This window comes from Ambystoma mexicanum, chromosome 3p (assembly GCF_040938575.1).
Source record: "Ambystoma mexicanum isolate Mex_15411 chromosome 3p, UKY_AmexF1_1, whole genome shotgun sequence".
NCBI classification, from domain to species: domain Eukaryota; kingdom Metazoa; phylum Chordata; class Amphibia; order Caudata; family Ambystomatidae; genus Ambystoma; species Ambystoma mexicanum.
The window spans coordinates 932677690-932690525 of record NC_090925.1 but is presented as its reverse complement, the minus strand read 5'-3'; the positions used below and the strand labels follow the sequence as shown (position 1 = coordinate 932690525).

At 44.8% G+C, this 12836-nt stretch overlaps 1 protein-coding gene across 1 annotated transcript in view; it reads left to right on the top strand.

Moving 5' to 3' along the window:
* LOC138581134 (arf-GAP with SH3 domain, ANK repeat and PH domain-containing protein 1-like) overlaps positions 1 to 12836 on the top strand; it is a 1625721-nt gene that overhangs the window by 480902 nt on the left and 1131983 nt on the right. The gene's annotated exons all lie outside the window — the stretch shown is intronic.

The window sequence follows — 12836 nt, the reverse complement described above, 5'->3', positions numbered from 1 at the left end:
GGAACAGAATCCGTCTTATTATACCTAAAAAAAAAAAAAAAAATCAAATCTCACAGATCATGGACAAAGGCAAACCTGCGTTGCTCCTCCTTCTTGATCTATCAGCTGCTTTTGACCTGGTAGATCACCAAACGCTCACCACCCACCTCACCCATGCAGCCCATTTCTATAATCAAGCAGCATCCTGGATCACTTCCTTCCTTGAAGGAAGAGCCATGAAGGTCTACTGTGACACAGCTAACGCAGATCCTACCACTATAAACTGCGGTGTCCCCCAAGGATCTTGTACAGCCCCCACCCTCTATAACCTCTTCACAAAACCCCTCTTCGACCTACTTCACTCCATGGGTGTTGCATATGCAAACTATGCAGACGACATTCAAGTACTTTTACCTCTATCGGGACTCTATCACCAAGACGCCACTGCCCTTCACAATATCTATGCCACTATCCAAGCTTGGATGGTATGGTAATCAATGGCCTCTGTCTTAACGGAGAGAAGACTGAAATTCTCATCCTGGCCCAGACAAACACATTATCAAAACTAAGCCCCCAATACAACAACTTCAACATAGACAACTCAACCATCTCCGTATCATCCTCTGTCAAGACTCTAGGTGTTCACATTGATGCAAATCTATCGATGAACAAACAAGTCTGCGCCACAGCCTCTGCATCAGCGTTCAGCACCAAACTCATCAATGCCATTAAACCCTACTTATCCACCACCAACCGCTTGTCCATAGCTAGAGCAACTATAGGAGCCAAACTCGATTATTGCAACGCCCTCCTAGCTGGCACCTCCGCCAAAAACATTCACAGACTGCAAACCACACAAAACAATGCCCTCAGAGCCGCCATGAGGATCCCTAGAAGAGACCATATATCCCACGCCAGACGTGAAGCACGGTGGCTCCAGGTCAAAGACCTCACCATCACTCACAGATGCATCAACAAAACCGCTCCAGCATACTTATCTGAAGTAATATCAAGGACCACATCCACTCGCCCCACCAGAGCTCAGTACACCAACCAGCTACACATACCACGCATAAAGAGAGCCACAGCGGGAGGTCTAGGCTTCTCCTATATTGCACCAAAACTCTGGAACTCACTCCCTGCCACCCTTAGAGCGGAAACTTCCATCTCTGTCTTCCGCAACAACCTCAAGGCCACTCTCCTCAACTAGCAAGTGGAGGACTGCCTCCTCCACTTCTGCCATGTATATTGTAATATAACACAAATGTAATATAACTATATTGTAACCTGTATATATACTGCTATTGACTATGTAACTATATTGCAACCTGTATATATATTGCTAATGACCATGTAACTAAGTAACTAAGCTTTGTACTGTAACATGTGCCACGATGTCCTTGGGCTGTTGTGCGCTATATAAATGCGAATAAAACAAAACAAACAAACCTTTTACTCCAGAGAACAGAGGCTTCCCCTTGCCGGGCCCAATCGCCTTTAGCCGTATGGTTCTCCACAAGCAAGACGCATGTTTAGTATTATAAAGGCTGCCTTTCAAACCAAGTAACCTAATCTGGAGCGCATATACAATTGATATGCTAATCCCCTCCCTCGCCGATGCAGGACTAACTGCCTCCTCGACCCAGCTGCCTAAACTTTTGTCACCTGCAGGCCCAAAACATCAGCCTCTATGGTCCACCTTCAATTATTTCTTCACCAAGCGTATAACAAATCAAATCGGTGCATGCCACTTTATACTTGAACTTCATCTGTACGATCTCAACATAAGGCTGCCATTAAACATGTGCCATTTTGCCATTGGCGTACAGCAACCATGATTTTAAACGGCTAGGCCTCAATTGCTCGCCTGTCCATTCAACCACGCTTTGTACTGCTCACATACTTAAGACAATGATCTAAAAACTGCTTTCCAAATTGTCTCTTCCTCCGTCAATTCTCTCAGAGAACAAACAGATGATTGCTTGTATGTCGGTCTTTCCTCGTGGAGTTGGCCATCTTTGGCTCTAAATGTGGACAGAAATATCTATTAGTTATTGATTTCATGGATGTCTTGTCACTGACTGACATATCCTTCAAGGACGTCATTTTACCAAAATGCCAGGTGTAGCATAAGTGACATCACATGGCCCTTGACCTCTAATGACATCACAGGAAGTGGTGTAATTTGACCCCACCCCGAAGAGACTTCACAGGAAGCGATGGAACACAACCTTTCACCCCTTGACAAAACAGGAAGTGCCATTACATAGCATTGTTTCTAAGTACACTATGATAAATATGGTCAGGATATCACTGTAATGTGATATACATTTCATACAAGAATTAATCAGCATATGTATGGTTAATATCAGTGTGTATAGGCCCATATTACCAAATTACTGTGAATGCAAGCAGGCGTCCAAGGCCAAATGATGATGTGTTATTATATAGCACTTATGCTTAAGCGCTTTATATAGAACAAATATGCATACAATATCACCCAACCTGTGTTGTACTCATTTATAGAACCCAGAAGCATGAAAGGCTGAGTTGGCCTTGCCAGGATTCAAACTTGCAACATGCAGATCACACACACATCGCAGCAGCGAGCGCTCAAACCACTGAGCTATTTTACCAGCTATAGCTATCTCACCTGCTATATTAAAATGAGCAATTACATGTCTGAATGCTCTCAAAGTCAGAAAGCAAATTACACTCTGTAGTGGATACCAATAAACTGGTAACTGAGATTTAACAGCAGGCCAGTTCATCTGCAGTTGTGGTGCAAAGTTGGCCATATGTCAAGCCTGCATGGATCTACTTTTCAGGCTTCAGAGGGTGGCAAAATACATACCATTGGGAGGGTTCATAACTGTGCAATTTAGAGTAGCACAGGGAAAGGAGCGCACTTGCACGGCATCCTATACTCTGGGCACTTGTTACCTCGTACACGGAAACAAACATCCCAAACAGCATGCCAGATAGGTAGGAAAGATAGACACATTATAACAAGGCATTCATTGTGGCACAATTAAATCAAGGGCCACTTGATGTGCTATGGTCAAACATTTCTACACTGTACACAAACCTTTAGGCACATGGATTTTGTCAAGTGACCTAGGACACTGAGATGGAATGTCTTGTGATGAGCGCAACAGAGACAATAGCAGAAAATAACATGCTGTAACTGCAACTTGCAATAAGCAAAATACATATCGTTTTTGTCTGCATGAATTTGAAGTGTTTAAGAACAGACTAAATCAGTGAGTGTGCCTAAAATAAACCTTTAATGGGTCTAGCAATTATTGTATAGAATTCCAGAAAGACTATTTGTTATTCCTATTCTTTCTTATTTAGGGTCACTGCTCAAAGTGTTACACTGGTGGAACCGCCTGTTTTTTATTTCTTTAAAAGAGGCCGGAACAAGAAAGCCAGTCATTCCAGAAACAAAGAGCCACATGCTGCTGGACACATCCCAGGAGGTCTCATTTAAAAATAAACATTATTTAGGGGTAGCAACTGAGACAGTGGGGGTCGCAGCTGCGACCCCTGGTGACACCGAAATAATGTCACTGGTGCCCTTCAAAATAAAAGTATTGTAGGTTACATTTAGGCTACCTGTTGTTTCTTGTAGGGCGAAACAGAGGTGAGGCAGACTGGAAGCCTGTTGTAACGTGAAGGGCTAAGGGGGATGAGAGCCAGCTGATCTGCATCTCCAACTTATATGGAGCAATTAGATGGTCCTGGCTAGTCTCTCTGCTGAGAAGTTCAGGAATGCGCTCAGTTACGAAAAGTTTAATGTCGTTTGCTCTACAATATACCCTCAAGTGGTATTCGGGGTGCTCAGTTTTTATTCGGAGCGTGGGCTCAGAGGACAAGATGTGTAAAGTTAATTAAATTAATTGGTTAATGTGTTTTGCCTTGTTTTTAATTAATTTAGATGTTGTGTCTATTATTAACGTTGGATGATGAATGGACTATTGTGTTCACACTCTGAAACACTTGTGTACGAGCGCGATAGAAATAAAATATCAATCAATCAAAACAACTACGTCTGGAATAACTTGAAGTGACTTGAATTTATTTGTATTTTTGGTTCCCTGAATCTTTTTTTACACAAGTCCGGCCCAGTCTCCTGTCCATAATACTGTGAAAGCGCTGAACCAATTACACTATGTTGTGGATACCATTAAACTGGTAACTGAGATTTAACAGCGGGCCAGTTCATCTGCAGGTCTGGTGCAAAGTTGGCCACATGTCAAGCCTGAATGGACTGAGGACACCGAGATGGAATGTCGTGTGATGATTGTAACAGAGACAATGGCAGAAAAAGCATGCTATAACTGCAACTTGCGAAAAGCAAAATCCATAGTCCGAAATGGATGCTTAGTCTACTCGAAAGGTGAATATGAGGTGTTTAAGAACTGACTAAATCAGTGGCTCACCCCCGGAAGGGTGCCTGAAATAACAATCTGCTTCAGATACCTCGCACTAGGTATGTGAGTAAAGGGGACCGTGAATTTGGAGTCTACGGTCCAAGAGCATGCAATAAATTACCCAGAGAAATCCGGGAGATTACAACTCTCACGGCATTGCACAGGGCGTTGAAGACCTACTTGTTCTGCTAGAATCCCTGACCTTGAGCTGACTTATAGCTGCCTCATATAACGAACTTGATTGGGGCACGTTCTAATTCTAAATGTTATACCTGCGCCCAATCACGATCAAATTTGTCCGGTTGTTATGCTTGAGCTAAAACATGGCGCTGGTGCGCAGTGTATTCTGGGGGCACTCAGAGCCATAATGGATATTTACTCCATGCCTCAGTGAAAAGCTGTACTTACTTTGCTGAGAGCTGAATTTACTTTGCTGAAGAAAACATGTTTTCCAAAACTGGTATGCAGTCAAGGACATTCTGCTGGGAAACCTGGTTTTGTTATGTCTTGTTATGTGTTATGGGACTGTTTTCCGTGGCGTTTGTTCTTAGGAGAGGGAAGCGCTTTGCTCCTTGAGGTTACTGTCGGTTGACCCAGCTGGCAACCAACAGTTACCCATCAATGCGCAAGTGCATTGCCTGAAGGTTCGAGAAATTACCACCCCTTTTTGAGGAGTGCATATATGCGGAACCCCTCAACTGTCAGACGGGACAAGTACAAAGACCTCAGTCGGAAGGGGGACGCCTTTGTCCGGCATACCTGTGGGCTGTTGTGCTCTCAGCCTGGCTGTTACCGGGGTCTTCCAGCCACTTCTGGCGAGATGAGGGATTCAGTTACGCCCACAGTGATGTATTTTCTTTTGAAGTCTCTGTCTTTTCTATGATTTATTTCTCTGTTATCACTTGTTGCTTCCAAGCTTTGAATAAATAGCCGTATAAGTGCTCATTATTTTCTAAGCGTGCATGTGGTTGTGAGTCATTGCGTCGTCTACCTGCGTTCAAAGTATTGGCTCTGCAATTGCGCTGGTGATTAATGACTGTCCGTGCACTCTGGGCGAGCAATACACCGGTGCGTGTTACAAATTAACAAAATCAAAATCAAATCAACATTTAATGAGTCTAGTAATTATTGCATAGAATTCCAGAAAGACAAATTGTGTTACTCCTATTCTTTCTTATTTAGGGTCACTGCTCAAAGTGTGTACCCCTTGTTTTTTTTTTTAAGAGGCCTGAAAGACAAAGCCAGCAACTCCAAAAACAAAGAGCCACATTTATTTATGTATTTATTTATTTAGCATTTGTAAAGCGTGCCTAACCCGTAGGTATCTGGGCGCTGGAAATACAGGGTCAAAAATATTTACAAGTGTTACCACAGGCAACATGTGATACGGTCATACAATTTACAGGTGCGTCTTTACCGAGTTTACAATATATACAGGTTAAATATCCAATTTACAGTGTACAATATGAGGGTTCTCAGTGTTCATTCTAGGTACAGTGTATCAGGATAGTTATACAGCATGCAATGAGGTGGTTAGCAGCAGAGGTGTGGGTACTACTGTGTACTAGTATACTAGATTTGTCTGATGAAGCGGCAATAGATGGGCTGCATCATGGATTACATTGATGCATTTATCACCGAGGCTCACAGAGCACACTATGTGAAATGTAAACTGATACTTCAAAGCAGTACGTGCTATATATGGAAGAAGAGCATTTACTGTGTACTACAGTGTGAGGAGCCACGATTTGAGTTTTCTGGAGAATGAGGAGTGGGATGAATCAGATCTGATGGCAAGAAGGAGAGTGTTACAGGTTTTTGCAGCTACAACTGGGAAACTACGACCCCTGGCTTTAGTTCTTTTTAATTTGGGCACAGTGAGAAGGTGAGCTATTGTAGCGCGTGTATGCTTTCTGGATTGTGTTGGGGTGAGCAGGTTGGTGAGATATTTGGGTGCAGTGTTGGTTAGACATTTATAGCCAACGTTTTGAATCTGATTCTGTCCTGGACGGGCAGCCATTGTGCTTTGCGTCTTATTTCAGAGATAAACATTCCCAGAAGAGAGCATAAGGTAGCACGGAGGTAATTGTTTTGTGTGACTTTAAGTTTTTGAATCCTAGTGGTTGAGGTGCCAGCCAGTAAAACATTACAATGGTCCAGTTTCAACAGGATGAGGGCTCTGGCTAAGGTCAGGCAGCTGTCGGGTGAGAGGTATGGTCTACATGTGTTAATGAGTTTAGCCGTGTAGGCTGCTGAACAGACAGTTGCGTTGACTTGTCTGGTTAAGTTTAATGAGGAGTCAAGGTATACTCCCAAGGTTTTGACTTCTTTTGAGACGGCGATAGTGTTCCTGTCTATTGTGAATAATTTGTATCTGGGGTCCAGTGTTTTGAGGCTTGTTTGTGTGCCAACCAATAGTAACTCAGTTTTGTCATTTAGACAGAGTTCCATGTTGGGCCATCCAAGATTGGGTCATTTGATAAAGATTGAGTGTTGTAGAGTCTTTGTCGTAGTCTCCCGAGAGGTGCAATAGGATCTGCGTGTCATCCGCGTAATTGGTGAATGACACTCCAAGTTCGTCTAGGCGGTCGAATAGAGGCTTAGTGAATATTTTGCACAATGTTGGTGACACACAGGATTCTTGGGGCATGCCGCAGAGGGCTGGGGCAGTGGCAGAGTTAGCTATATACATACATGGTGCTGGACACAGTCCTGGAGTGTCCATTTAAAAATAAAAAACACATTTTCTTTTGTGATCTGCAGGTAAAATGTATGTTTGCCTACAGAACATGTAAGAAATGCCTGCTTCTGACTGTGATGTTGCATGCCACTCTAGACACCCCCTCTGAATAGTCAAACCCCCTGGAAACTTCCAGAGAATACATATTTTGCTTACCTCATTTCCATAGAGATTCAAGGCTGCAAACGGATCCCAAATGTTACATTTCTCTATGCTGGCTTCCTGCAGCAGAATATGTACAATAGGGCTACTTTGAGCAACATGACTTTTCACATTCCTCAGCTCACATCTTCATGCAGAAGCTGCTTTTGTACGTCTATTTGTCCAAGCAACATCGCAGGGTTTGTTTGTGAATCTCATAAAATTAGCCAATGTTTTACTAACGATCTTCACCAATGAGCTATGGAGTGAGCTGTAAATATTAGCAAGGGATTCAATATTATTTGTTTAAAGGGATGGTCTAGTAAAAAATGTTATTTAAAAAATAGATAGGCCACATAAAAAAAAAATACTAGCATTCTCCGTTTTAAAACTTCCTATGTAAAATTTTGAGCTATTCAAGCTCAAAATTCGAAAAAGCAAGCACAGGGGCGCAGCCATTTTGTGAAATTGAGGCCCTCCTGTGCTGGCTTTTGCTTTTGAGGCACTAATGAAGGAAAAGCCAGCCAGCTGTAGTAAACAAAGGCTACCGCTGGGTGGCTTTCCCTTCATTAGTGCTGTAGGCGGAGGACGGGGACCGGAGACCAGAGCAGGAAAGCTGCAGCTGAATCTCGGTAAGTGCTATTTATTTTTTTTTACAAAAAATAAGCACTAGCTGCGGTTTTTTTTCTAAGTTCTCCGGGCTGGAGGAGCCCGGAAAACTTAGAAATAAAACCGTAGCTTTAAAAACGTTGTATTTATGTTTGCGGTCGCTTTTGAAGCGACCGCAAACATAAATACAACGTTATTGTGTTGGAAAACTCTGCGGTTTTTCTTTCCAAGTTTCTCAGGCTCCTCCGGCTCGGAGGAGCCTGAGAAACTTGGAAAGAAAAACCGCAGCGTTTTCCAACACAACCGCGTTGTCTGCCTGAATCTGCTTTACCATTTGGGGCTCTCGGGCTCCCCGTGGGGAGCCCGAGAGCCCTAAATGGAAAAGCAGATTCAGGCAGAAACAACGCGGCATTGCGGAAAACAACCGCGTTGTTTCTGCCTGAATCTGCTTTTCCATTTGGGGCTCTCGGGCTCCCCATGGGGAGCCCGAGAGCCCCAAATGGGAAAGCAGATTTAGGCAGACAATGCAGCATTTAGCATTTCCCATTTGGGTCTCTCGGGCTCCCCACGGGGAGCCCAAGAGCCCCAAATGGGAAATCATCTGCAGGTAGAAACACTACACGGCATGTAAACATAACCGCGTGTGTTTCTGCCTGCTGTGGCTTTCACTTTGGGTCTCCGGTGCTCCCCTGGGAGCACCGGAGACCCAAAGTGATAGCCACAGCAGGCAGAAACATACGCAGTTGTGTTGGAAAACGCTGCGGTTTTTCTTTCCAAGTTTCTCAGGCTCCTCCGAGCCGGAGGAGCCTGAGAAACTTGGAAAGAAAAACCGCAGCGTTTTCCAACACAATAACGTTGTATTTATGTTTGCGGTCGCTTCAAAAGCGACCGCAAACATAAATACAATGTTTTTAAAGCTGCGGTTTTATTTCTAAGTTTTCCGGGCTCCTCCAGCCCGGAAAACTTAGAAAAAAAAACGCAGCTAGTGCTTATTTTTTGTAAAAAAAATAAATAGCACTTACCGAGATTGAGCTGCAGCTTTCCTGCTCTGGTCTCCGGTCCCCGTCCTCCGCCTACAGCACTAATGAAGGGAAAGCCACCCAGCGGTAGCCTTTGTTTACTACAGCTGGCTGGCTTTTCCTTCATTAGTGCCGCAAAAGCCAGCACAGGAGGGCCTCCATTTCACAAAATGGCTGCGCCCCTGTGCTTGCTTTTTCGAATTTTGAGCTTGAATAGCTCAAAATTTTACATAGGAAGTTTTAAAACAGAGAATGCTAGTATTTTTTTTTATGTGGCCTATCTATTTTTTAAATAAAAAAATTTACTAGACCATCCCTTTAAGTGTTAAGGGTTAATCATTGTTAATCTTATGCTTCGTTGCAACTCAGTCAATGCTGTACCATGGTGTGGTATACTATGCTACGGTATGGCTACCATGCAAAGCTAGATCAACATTTTTCGTTTTGTTTTGTTGTCGCACAGCACTGAATCATACCAGATTTACATCAGAGTCTCAAACCTCTTGCTGTCAGAGTTTACTAAAATTCTGCCCCAGGTGAAATTCAGGTGCCTCATTTTCAGTTCTATGTGATATTACTGCATTTTAAAACCTGAGCACCAAAAAGACTGATTTTATTTTGGTTGTTTTTTGGTGTCGTTTTCCAAATGCCGTAGTATCACATTGGGCTCTGACCCTTGGTTTTTATGGTATTTGGGGGTCGGGGGGGTTCACGCCCCAAGCCCACCTTTCACACCCCCTCCTGTCCTGCACCACATTTTCCCATCACACTCACACCATTCATTACATTTCTTTTTTAACTTGCGAAGCGCCCCCCCCTTCCCACTACATACATTCACACACCTCTCCCTCACATACATGTACACACACATGCACACACGCAAACACTTAACTTGGTTCCACGACTTTCCTCTCCCTCGTGCGTCTCATGCAGCAGCTGTCATTCCCAAAATGGCTGTGCACCGAGAGAAGGACGGCATCGGCAGAGCAAGGTAGCAGAGCGGGTGGTGGGCTGGAGGGGATGAGTAGAGAGAGTTTTTAGCGGGTGAGAGGGGTTTTAGTATCGATGTTATCAATTTTATTCAGGCTTTCTTAATCAATCTTTTTTTTGTTTCGGTCTGGTGAAAACTTTTTTTTCACCCTAGACCCCATTTAACCTACATGCCCCATTTCATTTTACATGCTCACAAATCGACATGCCAACTACTTCAAGGATCCAGTCACTCAACTCTACTCAGCATATGCAAGATGCTGATACTGGAACCTATTCACAACCTAAGCCTAACAAGCTTCAACTATGCACATGGCCGGCAAATCTTTTACAAACTGACAGAGACTGGAACCACAGGCTGAAGCCATTGTAAGGAGCTGCTTCTTCCAGCTCCGTATTTTCTGAAGCATCGTGCCCTACCTGACCTTCACGCACAGACAGACACATGGCAGTTATCGCACCTAATGCTGTTTAGACTGGACTAGGCCAATAACTTCTACCTTGTACTTTCTGAATATGGACTTAACAGAACATGGAGTACAATGCCCAACACCCAGACTACTGCTGAGACTGTAAAGATGCAAACATTTCCCCTCAGCACCCTGTATGCCCTGCTGTCTCCTTATGAAACAGAGGATTCACTTCAAAGCTCTGTGAACATACTAGGAACCCACAGGCAACTCATCTGCACGATTAATGGAGAATGGATTTATTCGGGTTGGACTCTACGCAACTGAAATCGCATCAAATGAATTGTACCGCAAACCTGTAATAGACCAACAAAATCATTTGTGTCCCTTCTAAAATCTCCCACTACTTGCACTACACACACCAAAATCCCCCAACTGGCTGCCTCAGGCCTATCATTTACCACATCAAATATTAATCAAGCTAGGATGAGCTCCCTTGTTTAGCGCTACTATACACCCCTACATCAGCAGCTAACATGCACTCAGAGTTGTGTAATTTATCAGCACTTTGGCTCTTCCCTCCAGATATGCATATTCCCAAGTATTACTGCCAAATCCAGGAAAAGAGCAGCATTCGAGACACTGATACTTCGGATGTGTACCCAGCAACCCCACAGGTTTCGCATCTGCCTATCCCTCGATCCCACTAACAACCCTTTTGACCCTTTTCTCACAGGGCCACATGCAACAAGGCAAACAAAAATTGCAATGTGGGTGCCTAAGAGGTTCACCTACCTTTTTTCCCACATTTCTCTGGGAGTGCCTTGTCCTTGGTTGTCAGTTACGCTTTTAAGGGTCCATTCACCATGTTTCGCACAATTACTCTTCCTTAAAAATGCTGAGCTTCCACCCGGGATTCCGCTCCAGAATGGAGCTTGTTTGGAGATGTGCAAGTGGGGCTTTAATTGGCTGGCCTACCAGCAATTGGCACAGCCACAAGTGGTCACGAGGCTGCACTAAATCTGGGATATGGTTTTTATTGTGTGCCTCACTGCCTTGCTCTCTCCCAGGGCTCTGCTCCCCCAGCCATATGCCCCAACCTATCTCTTCTCTGTCATCTTAGATGTAGCCATTTTGGTCTTTGGGCCCACCACCTCCTCTTTGGCCATATTCTGCTCCATACTTCCCCCGACCACTTAATGGTCCACTTCTACAGTCATCTCCTCATCTCTCAACAACTCTTATGCAAACTCTGCTACCCTTTCCTAGATCTTCTGTTCTTTTCTTAATCACCTCTTGTCAGTATTTTCCAGCCATCTACTCTCCTTCTCACCTTCACCTTTTAAGGCCCCTTCCTCAACCTTTGGGCACTTCTCTCATAACACGTTCTGCAATGCTCTCTAACCCTCACATCTTCTTCACTTCTTTGGGCATCTTCTTTACTCCTTCGGGTGCTAGTCACATAACACGTAGTGTCCACTATCTCTCCCATGTCCTGGGACTTCCTTCTGCCAGACCACTGAGCCTCTTAATGCCCCACCTCCAGGGTATGCCTTTGCCCAGCTTCCTGGTACCTCGCCTTCAGCCTCCTTATCCCAGCCTTTTGGCTTTCTCTTCCAGCCTCCTATCTCCTGCTCTCCCCAGACACCAGGGCTCTCCCCACTCTCGTTTCTCCAGATCCTTCTCCTCCTCTTCACCTAACCAGCCAACAAAAAATTAGATCCTCCTCATAACTTCACCAGCTACTGACTGAGCCTTGTTTTTTATTATTGGGCTCGGGCCCCTGCTTTCAGCCTCTGTTTGGTGTGATGGGACTCTGAGGTGGCAGATGGGAGGGGGATTGGTTGGCTGGCTCCTACTCTGGGCGTGGCTTAGACCCCTTAGGATGGCTGGTTCCACCTCATGGATGTCCCCTCTTCTGCCTGTCGGGGTTAACGGTTCTCAGGTGTGCTAGTTTGCTGTAGGGAACTTGTCATAGTTCTCTGGGCCTGAGTGGGTCTCTAGTGTCTGCAGAACAGCAGAAACGTCTTCCCCATCTTGGAATTCCCAGTTTCCCCTTAAGGTCGCTGATATATGAACTTGTGTGTTGGGTCCTGCCCCTGAGGATGGCTTCCAGAGGTGGGACTAGGGGCTGGCTACTCAGCCCTGCACTCTTGGGTGGACACACTTGTTCTATCTGTTCTCAACTGTATGGGAGTGGGAGTAGAGCCCTTGCTTGATGGCTGGCCCCAGTGCCTCTCAGATATCCAAGGCTAGCTCGGGTCCCCCTTTTTACCTGGGTCGATTTAGGAGTTGTTTGTGCACTTCTACAAGGAGAGAAGAGCATGCAGTTACTGACTGCTGCGTGGGGCCACGGCTCCCCAAATTCTTTAAAGGGGCATGAGCATCTACAGTTGCAATGTGCCTGCCCTCCATGTGTGGCATGGATTCTCCAAATAGTGCCCCCCACCCGCCAGGCCCATCATCACATCGCTTGTGATGGCACCCAAACCCTTTTGAGGCCCCCATCAAG